This window comes from Manis pentadactyla, chromosome 6 (assembly GCF_030020395.1).
Source record: "Manis pentadactyla isolate mManPen7 chromosome 6, mManPen7.hap1, whole genome shotgun sequence".
NCBI classification, from domain to species: Eukaryota; Metazoa; Chordata; class Mammalia; order Pholidota; family Manidae; genus Manis; species Manis pentadactyla.
Genome location: NC_080024.1, coordinates 47,842,599 through 47,861,921, shown reverse-complemented (window position 1 = coordinate 47,861,921; position 19,323 = coordinate 47,842,599).

The following is a 19,323-nucleotide window of genomic DNA, read 5'->3' as shown; positions in this document are numbered from 1 at the left end:
TGGCTCGTGTCCAAGCACTGGTAAGGGACTGGGACTTTTGGGGAGGTGTCTGCCCTAGCCTCCTTGATTTCTTTTCATTGTATAGATGAGAGATTATTTTGCTGAGATTATCATGTGTGTTTTAGTAACCATCTCCATGGCTGTATGAGTCACATGTCCATAACTACTATTACAATCTTGCAGCCTACAAAGTGGCTGGCTGGCTGGAGACCCCGGGGGAGAGTTGACGCTGCAGTTCAAGTCCGAAGGCAGGCTGCTGGCAGGAACCCTTCTGCCTCAGGGAAGGTCAGTCTTTTTCTATTAAAGCCTTTCACTGATTGGATGAGGCCCAACCACATCATGGAGACCAATCTACTTTACTCAAAGTTTACCAATTTAAATATTAATTTTATTAAAAAATATTTTTACAGAAACATCTAGAATAATGTTTGACAAAATATCTGGATACTGTGACCTAGCCAAGTTGACACAATAAATTAACCATCACACTGACATGATTAAGCTTTTTGGGGAGCGCAGGGGAGCTTCAAAGCAGATCAGAAAAAAGCTTGAGTTTAGGAAAGTTACTGGCTTGTGATGAGGGGGTAGGGCCAGGATGAGGGATCCCACACACAGGCAGAGGGGAGGGGGGAGCTTTAAAAGATCTCAGCAATTACAAATCAGAAAATGGGGACTCTGGTGCAAAAGGGAATACAGATTTTCCTCAGTTCAATGAATAAGAAAATATAGTGATGGAGGTAGTGAACCAAGAGGAAGAAATATTAACCAAAGTAGGTTTAAATCCTACTGAACTAAAACTGCAGACACCTGCCACTTAAACAGGAAGTCCATTTGAAGCCACCACCATACACAGTGGAGAATGACCCAGGATATCACAGCCAGCTACTGCGATGCGGCCAGCTGGTACATTTCTAGGCCTTGTCTCCCCCACACGGCAGTGATTCTTGTTTCTCCATATTGAGAACACATTTGAGGAGCAAATACCTAAAAGCCAATATAATTTTCTAGGTGGGGTGAAATAAGAAATCGGGAGCATAGTAGAAATGCAGACAAATAGAGACAATCTTGACCTAGTGAGATTACCCAGAAAATTTCCATATAGTCTCTAACTTTGCAGAGGATCTTTTTGTACCACACATTAGTAAAGTGACAGTGTCAAACTTTAATGCCCTCTATTCCAAGCATCTAAGGGTGACTGAGAGCGTTTTAAGCCCCTTTAAACCATTACAAGACTAAAATTCCACCTTTCAGGGAAGCAAGAGGGTGGTGAACTCAACAAGCCTATAAATTAAGTCATGAGTCTTATTTTCCCAACAAAGCCAAGTTCAGAATGTACCATATAATTCTCCAGGCTTGACATACCTCCATTAAAGGGATGCCCACTGAGTGTGGGATTAAAAAAAGAAATTACAGATTTTCTAATAAATGCCTCAAACTGCCAAGAAAATCTGGTTCTCAGGATATTTTTTTCCTTTGTGGCTGAAAATAAACATGTTCTTGCTTTATAGTTTCCTGAAATGATGACATTCTAGTGTAATTGCAAATTCTTGTGACACGCAAACAATTTCTACTGACTGCAATGATCTATGAAGTGCATTTATAATGGCTCAGGGTAGCCTCCATAAGCAGACATGAGTATCAAGTAATCATCCCAAGGACTTTTTTGCTAAGAAGGAGCACTTGGTCATGTACTGTTCCTTCAGATTACAATTGAAACCTTTCCTCAGTCTCAAAAGGTACCTCTCCAAGTTCATGAGTATAAAGATTGACAGCAAAACAAAGACTTCCAGCACTGATTTCCTAATTTCCTTAAGTAAAGAGAAAGCCAACTGAAATGTCCATAACTGTTTTCAAATCATAGTTACACAAAGAGTGCATTTTTTCTTTGGGTGAATTGGCTAAATCATCTGAGCAAAAGACTTCATGTTCACTCAAATTTTAAGACTAGAATTATAAAGTTGAAGTAAAACATATACCAGGAGAGTTATTTTGTTTGCCAAGAAAAGTAAACTTTTCAATTTTACTGGATAATTATACAGGTGTTCTTGCTGATTGTCTCTCTAGGCCTGGTGTAATCATTTCACGTGGAGGATCCATTCATCACCCACATCACCCACATCCACCTTCACGATTCCAATCCATGTCGTCTCTCTTGGACCAAACATGCTGGAGCTCTCGGGCTCTGCTACATATTAGCAGAACTGCCCAAGCACGTTAGCTGGGTCCTGCAGCACCTTCAGGATACAAGTCCTCTCCTCCCTTAGCAGGCCAGGGACTTCCCTAGCCAGGTTATATTGTAAATCACCAGAGCTGTTGGTCTGGAGGTCTGTGGGAAGGCAGGGTATATTATTAGGTGCATATTGTGCTGCAAAAAGAAGACTTTGCCACCTGTTCAAGCAGGAAGGGAATGCCAGCCTTTGACAGGGAGGAGTGGACACTTCTGCAGGGCTAAAGAATTCAGATGAATCTGGGGATTCAAGATTTTCAAGTATATCATCCCACAGGTCCACATTCCAAGTCTCAGGATCCCGCTTTTTCCCAGTCAGGGCCCTAGCCTTGCTCTGGTCAAACTCTCAGCATTGAGAAGTGAATCTGTGTTGATGCTCTGCCACCCTATGATTAACTTTGTTATGATTAACTGATCCTTAGTCTTATCTGCCTTTCAATTATAGGAGATGAGAATGTCCATATTGTATGCTCCCAAGTAGGCTCACTTGGTCAGTAATCACCCTCAAACATGTCTTGCTCCAGTGTAATAATGGCTCCCAGCAAGAGCAATCTGATTCCAAAATCTTTATAATTACTACTCTCCAATGCCTGACATATCCTTCCACCAGTGCATTCCAGTCTACACATGGTGCTTCCCTGTGCACCACCAGGCCGTCTGCACATTACACCAAAACTATATGCCAGAAGCTAGAAGCGCTCCATCTAAGAGCACTCCATCTAGTGTTTGTGATGAGGGCCTCACGGCCCATGAGTGGCACATGATTCAGCTCCAAAATCCCTATTGGACATAGTATTCCTTGAGAAATAAACTCTGAGACTCTGGGATTTACATACTAGAGGAGTACTCTCAGAAACAATACCTACTGGGGTAAAGGAAGCAAGATTAGGCAGTTTAACTGTAATGCAGTTTCGATGGAGACCTCAGCCAGTCCTGCTGGGGGCTGTCAGAGGCGGGAAGTTCCCTCCAAGTTGCCCAGCGGAGGCAAGGAGGCCAGGCCTTCATTCCTCACATTGGCCGGTTGTTACTTGACTCTTTCCAGGGAGGATGCGTGACTGGGCAAGGCATCTCTCTTTGTCTGGGGGCATTTCCTAGGGAGACACTCATCTGTGTGCTGTCAGGGACCAACTGGGAGTTGAGGGTTTCTGGAAAGCTAGTTTGGGTGGTTCACCACAGTGTCCCCTATGCTGTTGAAGAGGGATTTGTAGCCAGAGAATAGTTAGAACATACCGAGCACATGCCCTGTTAATTAGAATTGCTGGAGAAGTCTGATATTCATTTGAACAGAAAAAGTAATAAGAATACTTAATGCTATTTATCTGAAGCTATAACTTATGATTTTCCAACTCTATAACGAAGTGGCAAAGTTTGTTGCTCACCAGCATTTGCTCTTTCCTCTTCCCTAACTTGAGTTACCTGTTGTGCTTCATTCACTGTTTGGTTAGAGCTTATTCTTGAGTATTTTCACAGACTGCAAATGCGAGTGATGGGAACTATGAGCTGTCATCAGATAGTTCTCCCTCTGTCAGAGTCTCTGGGCCCTGACAGGTTCTCAGGTTGTAGTGTTTTTTACTCCTCATCTACAGATATCATTTCAAATTACATTTTTATAAAGTTTTTGCTAGTATTGGTAGCAATTCACAGGACAGGATTTAGTGCAGCATAGTCCCCAACAGAACAATGATGTTGCCCTAAACAATTTTGTGTCACATTCCTGATTGGGAGGTTGTGAAGTGACCACTGGTGCAAACATTGTCTCAATCTTGTCCAGGACAGCATAGGTGGCCTCCAGCCTTGTTTATAGTATATGATGGGGGGCTCCATATCTATAAAAGGGGGTATCATTAGCTCATTTCCCAGTTGCCACACCACTTGATTAAAGTTGACATTATTTTGGTGCTTAAGGAATTTCCATATACCCCCTCTGAGCCCTAAGGACCTTTGATCTTGATGAATCTCACTTCCTTTCACATTTTTCTTATTTGGCAGTGAGACAATTACTACAGATATTAAAATGACGTCTAACTGGATTCTGAGTATCACAAGACCATATGAGTCCACAGTCACAGTTTCTAACATGATCCTTCCTATGACACTTATTTAATTTAATATATATTTACTGTGTTTTGTCAATTTTAAGGTACATATTTTTTCACACTTTCATGGATCTGAAATCAGGGTATGTCTTCAAACTGTATCAGCCAGGTGTCAGTCTTGAAACATTATCAGCCCTTGTATATTGTATTAGTTTTCAATTACTATTTATAACAAATTGCCACAAACTTAGTGCCTTACAACAATACAAATTTATCATTTACAGTTTTTGGGTTCAGTGTCTGAAATGGACTCACTGGTTTCCAATCAAGGTGTTGGCAGAACCGTGTTCCTCGTGGGCCTCTGGGAGAGTCTGTGCCCTTGCCTTCTCCGGATCCTAGAGGACACCCTCTTTCCTTGTCTGATGGCCCCTTCTTCTACCTTCAAAGCCAGCAACAGCAGGCCAAGCTCTTTCCAGCATCACTCTGACTCCCTACCCTGCTTCCCTCTTCTGCCTTTAAGGATACTTGTGATTCTGCTGGGCCCACACAGATAATCAAGGATAATCTCTGTATTTTTAATGTTGGCTGATTGGCAACCTTAATTCCATCTGCAACCTTAATTCTCTTTTGCCATGTAATTTGCCCACAGGTTCCACGGATTAAGACATAGGCTATAGATGACATTGGTGGACCATTATTCTGCCCACCACACACATATATCAAAACTTGCAGAACTAGTATCAGAGGTTTGGAAGAAAATCTCAGTGACAATACTGAAGCATTCTTTAAAATATTCTGCATTTCCAAGACTCTTGATGCCATGGAGGATTTGTAGCCAGAGAATAGTCAGAACATACTGAGCACATGCCCAGTTAATTAGAATTGTTGGAGAAGTCTGATATTCATTTGAACAAAAAATATGCAACCTATGGAAGAACACAGATAAGCTGATGCAGAGAGGGATAAAAGGATCTCCAGAAATGAAAGAATATTAAGAGAATGAAATTTTGTGGAAAAAAAAAAAAAGTGAATACCAATGACTCTAATTTGAAGGTGACTCAGAAAAGTCAGACTCTGCATAGAAAAGTTTGGAGAATATCTCATCTAATTTATTTCATTTATCCTTTCCATTTTATCTATGCAAAAGAGTAATGAAAAATCTGTATCTAAAGAAATCAAAAAGCAATCTTTTAATAAGTATATTATACAAATTCTAAGTATTAAGAAGTACCCACACCTATGTTCACTGCAACATTATTTATAATAGCAAAAACATGGAAGCAACCCTAATGCCCATTGATAGATGAATGGAAAAAGAAGATGTGGCACATATACACAGTGGAATATTACTCAGCCATAAAACAGTAGCAAATCTTGCCATTTGTAACAACATGGATAGACCTACAGGGTATTATGCTCAGTGATATAAGCCAGGTAGAGGAAGACAAATACCATATGATTTCACTTATATATGAAATCTAAAAAACAAAACAAACAAAAAATAGATCCATAAATACAGACAACAGACTTGGTTACCATAGGGAGGGGAGTTGGGTGAATGGGTGAAATAGGTGAATAGAATGAAGAGGTACAATCTGCAACTTGTAAAACTAGTTAGTCATAGAAATGGAAGTACAACAAAGAGGATATAGCCAATAAGATTGTAATATCTTGGTATGGTAACAGGGGACTTTCCCTTACTGTGGCGAGCATCTAGTGTTGTATACGATTATCATGTCACTATGTTGTACATCTGAAACCAATATAATATTGTATATAAATTTTATTCCAATAAAAATATATAAAAAAAAGAGTGGAGCCAAGATGGCGGCATGAGCAGAGCAGTGGAAATCTCCTCCCAAAACCATCTATATTTTTGAAAATACAACAAGTACAACTATTCCTAAAAGAGAGACCAGAAGACACAGGACAGCAGCCAGACCACATCCACACCTGCGAGAACCCAGCGCCTCGCAAAGGGGGTAAGATACAAGCCCCAGCCCTGCGGGACCCGAGTGCCCCTCCCCCCAGCCCCCGGTGGGAGGAGAGGAGTCGGAGCAGGAGGAAGAGGGAGCCCAGGACTGTTGAACACCCAGCCCCAGCCATCTGCACTGGAGCGCAGACACATCATGAATGGTGTGCTGGATAGTAGGGCAACAGGATAGTAAGACCTGTGAGCGGGTCCCCGCAGCCAGCGTCCCTGGGACAAAAGAAAAGCGAGTGCCCTTTGAAAATCTTAAAGGGACAGGGGCCTCACAGCTGGACGGAAGTGCCCCGGCGCAATCAGCCCGTAGCTGGGAATCCTGGGGAACCTTGGGCTCCCCAACCCCCTGGACAGCAGCACAGATTGGAGGCCCCTCACGGTGATAAACAGTGTCCCTCCCATTCCCTCTCCGGTACGACTCCGCCATACCGGCAGAGGCCATGCCCACAACAACCGTGCAGAGCTCCTTCCACAGCGGCCGGGCAAGAATCAGACACCCGCTCTGCGTGTAGATGCCCAGCACAGGCCGCTAGAGGTCGCTGTTCTCCCAGGAGGGGAAGGCCACAACTAGCAGAAGGGACGTTCTCCCAGCGGACACATGCACCAGCTCCCCACAACTACCTCTATCACCATGAAAAGGCAGAAGAATTTGATCCAGACCAAGATCACAGAGTCAACCCCTGAGAGGGAGATAGACCTAACCAATCTCCTGAAAAGGAATTCAAAATAAAGGTCATAACCATGCTGATGGATCTTCAGAGAAATATGCAAGAGCTAAGGGATAAAGTCCAGAAGGAGGTTACAGAAATGAAACAATCTCTGGAAGGACTTAAGAGCAGACTGGATGAGGAGCAAGAGGCCGTTAATGGAATAGAAATTAGAGAACAGGAATGCATAGAAGCTCATGCAGAGAGAGATAAAAGGATCTCCAGGAATGAAAGAATATTAAGAGAACTGTGTGGCCAATCCAAAAGGAACAATGTTCACATTATAGGGGTACCAGAAGAAGAAGAGAGAAAAAGGGATAGAAAGTGTCTTTGAAGAAATAATTGCTGAAAACTTCCCCAAACTGGGGGAGGAAATAGTTGCTCAGACCATGGAAGCACACAGAACTCCCAACAGAAGGGACCAAAAGAGGACAACACCAAGACACATAATAATTAAAAAGGCAAAGATCAAAGACAAGGACAGAGTTTTAAAGGCAGCTAGAAAGAGGAAAAATGCCACCTACAAAGGAAAACCCATCAGGCTATCATCAGACTTCTCAACAGAAACCTTACAGGCCAGAAGAGAATGGCATGATATATTTAATGCAATGAAACAGAAGGGCCCTGAACCAAAGCTACTGTATCCAGCACGATTATCATTTAAATATGAAGGAGGGATTAAACAATTTCCAGACAAGCAAAAGTTGAGGGAATTTGCCTCCCACAAACCACCTCTACAGGGTATTTTAGAGGGACTACTCTAGATGGGAGCACTCCTAAAGCTAAATAGATGTCACCAGAGAAAATAAAATCATAGCAAAGAAAGAACAACCAAATGCTAACTAAAGACAAAAAATAAAATCAACTACCCACAAAAACAGTCAAAGGAAACACAAAAGAGTGCAGAAAAAAACACCCAACATATGAAGAATGGAGGAGGAGGAATAAGAAGGGAGAGAAATAAAGAATCACCAGACAGTGTTTATAATAGCTCAATAAGCAAGTTAAGTTAGACAGTAAGATACTAAAGAAGCTAACCTTGAACCTTTGGTAACCACAAATCTAAAGCCTGCAATGGCAATAAGTTCATATCTTTCAATAATCACCCTAAATGTAAATGGACTGAATGCACCAATCAAAAGACACAGAGTAATAGAATGGATAAAAAAGCAAGACCCATCTATATGCTGCTTACAAGAGACTCACCTCAAACCCAAAGATATGCACAGACTAAAAGTCAAGGGATGGAAAAAGATATTTCATGCAAACAACAGAGAGAAAAAAGCAGGTGTTGCAATACTAGTATCAGACAAAATAGACTTCAAAACAAAGAAAGTAATGAGATAAAGAAGGATATTACATAATGATAAAGGGCTCAGTCCAACAAGAGGATATAACCATTCTAAATATATATGCACCCAACACAGGAGCACCAGCATATATGAAACAAATACTAACAGAACTAAAGGAGGAAATACAATGCAATGCATTCATTTTAGGAGACTTCAATACACCACTCACTCCAAAGGATAGATCCACCAGACAGAAAATAAGTAAGGACACAGAGGCACTGAACAACACACTAGAACAGATGGACCTAATAGACATCTATAGAACTGTACATCCAAAAGCAACAGGATACACATTCTTCTCAAGTGCACATGGAACATTCTCCAGAATAGACCACATACTAGGCCACAAAAAGAGTCTCGGTAAATTAAAAAAGATTGAAATTCTACCAGCCAACTTTTCAGACCACAAAGGAATAAAACTAGAAATAAATTGTACCAAGAAAGCAAAAAGGCTCACAAACACATGGAGGCTTAACAACATGCTCCTAAATAATCAATGGATCAATGACCAAATTAAAATAGAGATCAAGCAATATATGGAAACAAATGACAACAACAATACAAAGCCCCAACTTCTGTGGGACGCAGCGAAAGCAGTCTTAAGGGGAAAGTATATAGCAATCCAGGCATACTTAAAGAAGGAAGAAAAATCCCAAATGAATAGTCTACCGTGACAATTATAGAAATTAGAAAAAGAAGAACAAATGAGGCCTAAAGTCACCAGAAGGAGAGACATAATAAAGATCAGAGAAGAAATAAATATAATTGAGAAGAATAAAACAATAGAAAAAAATCAATGAAACCAAGAGCTGGTTCTTTGAGAAAATAAACAAAATAGATAAGCCTCTAGCCAGACTTATAAGAGAAAAAGAGAATCAACACACAGCAACAGAATCAGAAACGAGAAAGGAAAAAACATGATGGATCCCACAGAAATACAAAGAATTATTAGAGAATACTATGAAAACCTATATGCTGACAAGCTGGAACACCTAGAAGAAATGGACAACTTCCTAGAAAAATACAACCTTCCAAAACTGACCAAGGAAGAAACACAAAATTTAAACAAACCAATTATGAGCAAAGAAATTGAAGCGGTAATCAAAAAACTACCCAAGAACAAAACCCCTGGCCCAGATGGATTTACCTCGGAATTTTATCAGGCATACAGAGAAGACATAATACCCATTATCCTTAAAGATTTCCAAAAAATAGAAGAGGAGGGAATACTTCGAAACTCATTCTATTAAGCCAACATCACCCTAATACTAAAAACAGGGAAAGACCCCACCAAGAAAGAAAATTACAGACCAATATCCCTGATGAACGTAGATGCAAAAATACTCAACAAAATATTAGCAAACCGAATTCAAAAATACATCAAAAGGATCATATACCATGACCAAGTGGGATTCATCCCAGGGATGCAAGGATGGTACAACATGCGAAAATCCATCAACATCATCCACCACATCAACAAAAAGAAGGACAAAAACCACATGATCATCTCCATAGACTCTGAAAAAGCATTCAACAAAATTCAACATCCATTCATGATAAAAACTCTCAACAAAATGGGTATAGAGGGCAAGTACCTTAACATAATAATGGCCATATATGATAAACCCACAGCTAACATCATACTGAACAGCAAGAGGCTGAAAGCTTTTCCTCTGAGACCGAGAACAAGACAGGGATGCCCACTCTCCCCACTGTTATTCAACATAGTACTGGAGGTGCTAGCCATGGCAATTAGACAAAACAAAGAAATACAAGGAATCCAGATTGGTAAAGAAGAAGTTAAACTGTCACTATTTGCAGATGACATGATATTGTACATAAAAAACCCTAAAGACTCCACTCCAAAACTACTAGAACTGATATCGGAATACAGCAAAGTGGCAGGATACAAAATTAACACACAGAAATCTGTGGCTTTCCTATACACTAACAATGAACCAATAGAAAGAGAAATCAGGAAAACAATTCCATTCACAATTGCATCAAAAAGAATGAAATACCTAGGAATAAACCTAACCAAGGAAGTGAAAGACCTATACCCTGAAAACTACAAGACGCTCTTAAGAGAAATTAAAGAGGACACTAACAAATGGAAATTCATCCCATGCTCTTGGCTAGGAAGAATTAATATCATCAAAATATTCATTCTGCCCAAAGCAATATACATATTTGATGCAATCCCCATCAAATTACCAACAGCATTCTTCAACGAACTGGAACAAATAGTTCAAAAATTCATATGGAACTGCCAAAGACCCCGAATAGCCAAAGCAATCCTGAGAAGGAAGAATAAAGTGGGGGGATCTCGCTCCCCAACTTCAAGCTCTACTACAAAGTCACAGTAATCAAGACAATTTGGTACTGGCACAAGAACAGAGCCACAGACCAGTGGAACAAATTAGAGACTCCAGACATTAATCCAAACATATATGGTCAATTAATATATGATAAAGGAGCCATGGACATACAATGGGGAAATGACTGTCTCTTCAACAGATGGTGCTGGCAGAACTGGACAGCTACATGTAAGAGAATGAAACTGGTTTATTGTCTAACCCCATACACAAAAGTAAATTCGAAATGGATGAAAGACCTGAATGTAAGTCATGAAACCATAAAAATCTTAGAAAAAAACATAGGCAAAAATCTCTTGGACATAAACATGAGCCCGGGCAAGGGAAACAAAAGCAAAAATGAAAAAGTAGGACTACATCAAGCTGAAAAGCTTCTATACAGCAATGGGCACCATCAATAGAACAAAAAGGCATCCTACAGTATTGGAGAATATATTCATAAATGACAGATCCAACAAAGGCTTGACATCCAAAATATATAAAGAGCTCACTCACCTCAACAAACAAAAAGCAAATAATCCAATTAAAAAATGGGCAGAGGAGCTGAACAGACAGTTCTCTAAAGAAGAAATTTAGATGGGCAACAGACACATGAAAAGATGCTCCACATCGCTAGTTATCAGAGAAATGCAAATTAAAACCACAATGAGATATCACTTCACACCAGTAGGGATGGCTACCATCCAAAAGGCAAACAAAAGCAAATATTGACAAGGTTGTGGAGAAAGGGGAACCCTCCTCCACTGCTGGTGGGAATGCAAATTAGTTTAACCATTATGGAAAGCAGTATGGAGATTCCTCAAAAAGCTCAAAATAGAAATACCATTTGACCCAGGAATTCTACTTCTAGGAATTTACCCTAAGAATGCAGCAGCCCAGTTTGAAAAAGACAGATGCACCCCTATGTTTGTCGCAGCATTATTTACAATAGCCAGGAAATGGAAGCAACCTAAGTGTCCATCAGTAGATGAATGGATAAAGAAGATGTGGTACATATACACAATGGAATATTATTCAGCCATAAGAAGAAAACAAGTCCTACCATTTGCAACAGCATGGATGGAGCTAGAGGGTATTATGCTCAGTGAAATAAGCCAAGCGGAGAAAGACAAATACCAAATGATTTCACTCATCTGTGGAGTATAAGAACAAAGAAAAACTGAAGGAACAAAACAGCAGCAGAATCACAGAACCCAAGAATGGACTAACAGTTACCAAAGGGAAAGGGACTGGGGAGGATGGGTGGGAAGGGAGGGATAAGGGCAGGGAAAAAGAAAGGGGGCATTACGATTAGCATGTATAATGTTTGGGGGGGGCATGGGGAGAGTTGTGCAACACAGAGAAGACAATTAGTGATTCTACAACATCTTACTTCGCTTATGGACAGTGACTGTAATGGGTTTTGTGGGGGGGACTTGGTGAAGGGGGATCCTAGTAAACATAATGTTCTTCATGTAATTGTAAATTAATCATAACAAAATAAGAAATAAAAAATAAATAAATAAATAAGGAGAAAAAAAGAAAAAATTATATAATAAAGATATACATGAAAATACACTTAAAATATTAAAAATTCATGATAAAAAGTATAATAATAAAGATACACATGAAAATACACTTAAAAAAGTACTGAGTCATTTAGTAATAACAGGCAGAAATTCCTTTCTCAATGGTAGAAAAATTAATGCTATGATGTAGAGTCAATGGCATCTTAGATTGAATAGAACACAGTACACATTCACAGACAGCCAACTTAAATATTTTCATGTTTAAATAAAAATAAATTATACAAATATATATGAAGACATATATATTTTCCCATGGGCATAATTTTGTTTTGTGTCCCTATGGTGACCATGCCATCAAATTACCACTAAATGTAAAATTGGAATTTTAAGCTTTGCATAGTTTTATTTCATGTAAGGAATTTAATTTCCTCATTAAAGAATAATGGCTAAAACATTGAAAAGGTAATGTGAACACAAGCTTGCAGAAAAGTCTTTTATATGTAAGGGCTAAGATGGTATAACAAGAAAAAGACAAGCGATGTCTTAAAGAAGATAGAAGCTTATTTGCCTCTCACACAGTCGTGCTAAAGGGGGAGGTCCTGGCTGGAACACAGCCTCTTCTAGATGGCTACTCACACAGGGATCAGGTTCTCTCCAGCTTGTCGCTCTGCCCTCCCCAAGGACTTCTCTGCCTTGGCCCTGAACAGCAGTTGGAATGTCCGCATTCTAGCTGAAGAGAAGGGAAAGAGGAATTCTAGGGGGTGGGACTTTTTTAAAGTAGCAATTAAAAAAATATGATCAAAATGTAATAAAATTAAATAGTGAAAGGGTAGCCAAAATCATCCTAACGACTTGGAAATCTAAAAACACTCTCTTAAATCCCAAATACGAACTAAAAAAAGAAATAAGGAACTGTTTAGATAAAGACTATGAGATATAGTGAGATCTTTGCAGAGGAAAATGTATGGCTTTTAATTATCTGTTTTTACAGAAAAAGGCAAAAAATTAAAGAATTAACTGCTCTCTCCCCCAAAATTGGGAAAATAAAGACAAAATGAACCTAAAGAAACTAGGAAGCAAAAAAATGGCAAGGGGTAAGTAAAATTCATAATGTAGAACACATAAAATGGAAGGGATAAACATATAAAAAGTTCATTCTTTAAAAAGATCTGAAAAGTGATTTTTTAAGAAAGGGACTAAAACAAAGAAAAAACATGATTAAAGATAAAAGGGTAGCAAAAAAAAGTAAAATAGTATTCATCATAACCACAGATATAAGAGAATAAAAATTGTGAGAATACTATATGCAACTTCATAGAGAACAAATTTTAAAATCTAAAGGAAATGGATGATTTCCTGATTTTAAATTACCAATATTGAACTGAGAAGTGAAAGTTTGAGTAGGTCAACTATCACAGAAGAGAGCTACCATTTTGAAAAAGTCACCAAGGCAATATGGTTTTATCCAATCTTTAATTATAGTTGCAAATTTATTTAAATTATTCTAGACTATAGAAAAAAATGAAAAATTCTTGCATTTATTTCATAAAGAAGCACAGCCTTAATATCAAAATGCATTAAACGTAGTAATACAAGGAAAAATACTACAGATCAATTTCACTATGAATATGGGTAAATTCTAAACAAAACATTAGCGAAAATAAAGTAACTTGAGTAGTATAAAAAAGTAGTAGTATAATATCATCAATAATAATAATAATATCACCAACAATAATCAAGGGATGCAAAGTGGTTTAATGTTAGGAAATCTATCAATGCAATCCCTTCCATCCACACATTAAAGAAAAAAATCAATTGAAAATATTAATAAATGATTCAGTGGTCATCTCCAATTATAAAAATGTTAAGAATAATAGCAATAGAAGAAAACAACTTAAAACATGGAGTATTTATAAAATATCAAGAACATATTATCCTAAATGGTAAAACAGTGCAATGAATTTAATTAAAATAAGGAATTTAGCAGATATGCTCAGTATCTTCAGTATGACTTAATATCGTCTTGGCAATTTTTGAAGAAAATAATATAGCTGACAAAAAAGTTGGAAAAGAAGATATAAACCTATGTATGATAACTCCTACAAACATTTAATATATACAATGTATTCTTTGACCCTGTGATTCCCACTTCTTGGAACCCATCCTGTAGAAATAAGAACACCAACATTAGGTGAGGACATATGTATCATGATGTTTATTGAAGCATTATTCATAGTAGAAAAAATGGAAACAAAGTGGTCAAATAAATTATGGCCCATTTAGAACATGGAATATTAAGTAGCCATTAAAAGGACTAAATAGGAACTACTGAATATTAATTAATTTGGAAAGGATTTCTAGGAAATCCTGCTTCATTTTTGTACATGCACATATAGATCTATAGATAGCTGTATGAAAGTAGAGAAAAAAATGAAAGGATACATACTATTTGGTAATACAGGTTTCTGGGATGGGAAAGAGGAAGAGGAAAAGGTTATGGGAACTCAACAAAAAGAAAAGGAGAAAAAGAAGATTTTACTTTAAAAATGTGTAATATGATCAGATTATACCTTTATGTAAAGTTATAAAACTTTATGTGTGTAGGCACACTTTTTAATAGGAAAATTTAAACATCACCTATTGGATTGTGATTGAAAAAACATGCAACTGAATTAAGACCCAGGGGAAGACAACATCATAAAGCACTACAGTTAAGTCACTATGGTAACTTGCAAAGTATTTTTGCAGAGCTGTTCTCACAGCTCCCACATGTACAATCAAAACAAATATGCTAAACACTAAAATTTAAAGAGAATTGGTCATTTTATGTGTTGTATTAACACATTTAATAGTGTCATTGTACATAATGCAAAATTTATATTAAATCCATATAGTATTATAGAGTCAAGGCCATCTATTTTGTTTACTTTGATGACTGTGGTTTCCAAAGTACTAATAGTATAAAAAAATTTTTTGATGCTACAGTACTAGGTGGTGAGACAGACTATAAGAAAATATAAGGTGACCTTTTCAAATATATACCTATACACACACACACATATGCACATAAATGCAGGTAAATGTGTATATATACCTATTGGTATATGTTATATGATAAAGCATATACTATATTTGTATATGCTTTCAGCTTTTAAAAATCTCCTCACTTAAGTGAATTAATTTCCATAATGGTACCAAAAGAATTAACTGTTACTCCCTTTAGAAGGTAAGAATAGAGAGAGAAATAATGTGGAGTGATTTCCACGATGGATTTTGCCTTTTTCTCCTTATAATTTCATGTGTGAAAAACAATTCACTATGGATTTAGTTGAAAAGGAAAACCTGAAAGAACCTACAAATGGAGGAAGATGAAATTTGAGGAAAGTTATAATTTTTCTGTATGTAACACTTGATGAGTTGTCATTGATTTTCACAAGTACTTGAGATAGAGAGTCCCAAAGCAATTGTGCCACAAGATCTTTTGGTAAATTTAGAAATAACTGATACTAGATTACAAAGTACATGGAAGATTACTTCTCACCAGAGATCTCACTTCTATCCAACTAACTCTGTTATTCATTTTGCAGGTCCCTGCCTTGTTCTTCAAATTTTACCTCCTCCTCTGAGAAGTCTTCCTAGACTTTTCTGTGCTCTTGGTCATATTATTTCATTCTTTAATATTCTCACTCCTTCCGCAATGTTTCCTGTAAAAACTGCCTGTATTTCCCTCTGATAATTTCTGACAGTCCATTTATGCCCAGCATAGAAATTTATCTCCTTCTTGTGTCCATGCACTGCTTCAAATTGCTCTCTAATTACTTCATATGTGCATACTTCATATCCAAAGCAAGATTCTAAACAGAAGCCATGGGGAATATTTTTGAATTTTCAAATATCCTAGTACCAAGCATGAGTAATTTAATCATCAATTCTGGTTCAGTTAAGGAACACATTTTTTTCTCTCTCTCTAGATTCTCATTGTACTGTTAAGTATGTTATTAAATTTATAATTTTGATTTATATTTAGTGGGTGGATTAGGCAGCTCACACACAAAGACAATGACCTTGAAGTGCTTCTGGATTCACACAATGGCATGCCCTGGGAAAGTGATGAAATGAGCCCTTCTTTATCTTCCTCCAAGAGGACCCAAGTTTCTTCCTCCTACTAGAGATAGCTCTTGATCTTGATTGCTACACGTGTGCCTATGGAATTGATATTCCAACTGCCTGCATGCAATTCCGTGCCCAAAGCTCCTTTAGAAACGTAATGAGTCTATTGGGAATGTAAATAATACAAGAGGCTAAAAAAATAATAAATTAGGTGAGATATTAGTACAGGAAAAATAACCCCAGGCATAATTGTTATCTAGTCTTCCACAGAAACCCTCTGATTGTTGGTGAAAATTTCCTGGGAATAGATGAGGGAGGAGGAGAGATAATTACATGAGAAGCAACTGACAGAAACATAAAACATATGAACATTCATCATCAATAAAAATAATAACAATTACTAAAAACAAACTAGAGAACAAAGAGGGGAATAAGGGTATTATTCAGAATAAAAGTATTCTGAAGTTTGGTGAAATTAATTTATACATTTGTCCTTGTGCATCTTTACAGTAAAATCTTATCCTTTCTTCAAAGGTGATCATGATTTGATTACAAAGCCAATTAAAACTCTAAGCCATTTTTTGATATAGACATGTTCATGAAAAAAAGCAAAGTCCAGTATAGTAGCACACATGAATGAAGGGAGGGTCTAAATGCCTATTGGATTGATATCCCCCAACTCCACCAAACATATGGCTTTGACATCAAGGACTCACAACCACCTGGGCCAAGACCTAAAATCAGCTGTAATGTGAGTCTGCTAAAGAAGTACAGAAAATTCCCTGCTGCATTAAACTTTAGCTTCTTTACAGAGCTATTATTTTAACAGATACTCATTATATGTATACTCCACTTCATTGTCATTTTTTTCTCCACAAGGTTAGTTCAAAGTGTAGGACCAAAACCTTACAGAAAGGAGCATCATAAAGAGTAAGGTCTGCCTCTCTAATGATCCCAGTAGAAGATCACTTTCCCATACATTGATGGTCAAATGAATCAATATCCTGGCTCACGTGTCTTAGATGGATAGAAATCTCTAAACTTCGTCATTGAAAATGCAGATGCCCTAAAAATGTCTAATTCCAGATGAATAGAATGGATATTAATCTTATTAGTATTGTCTATTTGAGCACAGACTGTAGAAAAGTTGGGAGGTAGCAAATTTTTAATATATTTCCAAGGCTCTTAAAGGAACTGGTAGGCTTTTGCTCACAATAGTGGCCTAGCTCTATTTGCACAGAAAACCAGCATTCCTAATAAAGTACCTAGAAGTTAAAAAAAGAAAAATTGTGACCAAAGCAAATATTTCTCATTTGAGAGGAGAAAAGAGTTACCATTATGTGGCTCCCTGGCCCAAAGAGCCCATATTTACCAGATAATATTCACGTTTCCACGTCTCTGAGGTAGAAAATCTTGCTACCTTTAATGGAGCCCACTAGAGGCTGGTAGCCATTTGCTATTATGACTTTTCCCAGTAGACAGTTCAGCCTTTCTCATTCAGTTAAGAACACAAATACTTGTCACATTTTGAAGCTATTTTTTAAACTGAAATAGAGTTAACATATTATATATTAGTATTATATTATTATTATACATATCATATTAGTTTCAGGTGTGCAGCATAGTGATTTGACAATTATATACATTACCATGAGTGTAGCTACCATCTGTCATCATACTAAATTATTACAAGATTATTGACTGTATTCCCTGCACTGCACTTTTCATCACTGTGATTTATTTATTTTGTAACTGGAAGTTTGTTCCTCTTAATTGCCTTCACCTATTTCTCCTACCCTCCCAACACCCCCTTCCCTCTGGCAACCACCAGTTTGCCTCTGGATTTATTAATCTGTTTCTGTTTTATTTGTTTTTCTTTTTAGATTCCACATATAAGTGAAATTATATGGTATTTGTCTTTCTCTGACTTGTTTCATTTAGCATAATACCCTCTAGGCCCATCCATGTTGTCTCTTCATTCTTTTTTTATGGCTAAGTTATATTCATTCCATTGTGAATATGTACATTTTTTTCATCCATTCATCTACCGATGGACATTTAGATTGTTGAAGTTACTTTAATAATCCATCCATTTTGCCATTTCCCCAGACACCTTACCCTTTTGGAGAGGCAACAGCAGGCAGGGAGGGACTTTGGAGTCAGACTGATCTGAGGTCACATGCTGGCTCCACCATTCAAAGCTATGTTTGGCCTGAGGAAGTCACTTGACTTCACTTAAGCATCAGTTTCTTTATTAAATAAAAGGACATCAAAACTTATTTCAACCTGTTCTATCAGAAATTGCCAACCCAATGCTTGCTATACAAGTCATCCAAGAAATGGCAAAAGATAAATTATTTTTCCAAAATAGTATTTTGGAAAAGAAGGAACCCTTTGGCGAGAATAAGTTGTGTCTTTGTCCTTGTTATGCTATGTCAAACATGCTCACTGAATACAAGGTGGCCGGAAATGAGGGTTTTGCTTGGTTCATTCCAGCTCTCTTACTGCCTTGCTTCTCTTCCCATACAAGCACACCCTGTTCTTTCCATCCTGCTCTGTTCAAAAGGCATTTTATTAGGAAGTCTTCTCACAGCCTTACAAAAATGCGAACATGCTCCAGACCCCTACATCCTCCTTACTCTGCTTTATATTTCTATGTGGTGCTTAGCATCATCTGACAATTTTTCTATTTACTAGTTTATTTGTAGACTACCCCTAGAAAGCAAACGTCCTGATGGCATGGAGCTTGTCTATCTTTTAGAACTCACCAGACACACAGTAGATCCTCAACAAATAGTTATTGAATAAATACTGGGCTGAGAAGAATAAGCTACAACCTGCCAGGACTGATACCTCTTCCAAATCCCTGGGATGTCCTTCAAAGAAGGGGATCATCTGAGCTCACCTTTAGGCTGAAAATGACGACACAGTTTGAGGAATGTGTGTCCTCCTGGTTCACTGTCGACATCACACTGTCATTCATTCTTCTACTAGTGTGGCTGAGTGCCATCTCTCTTAATTCAG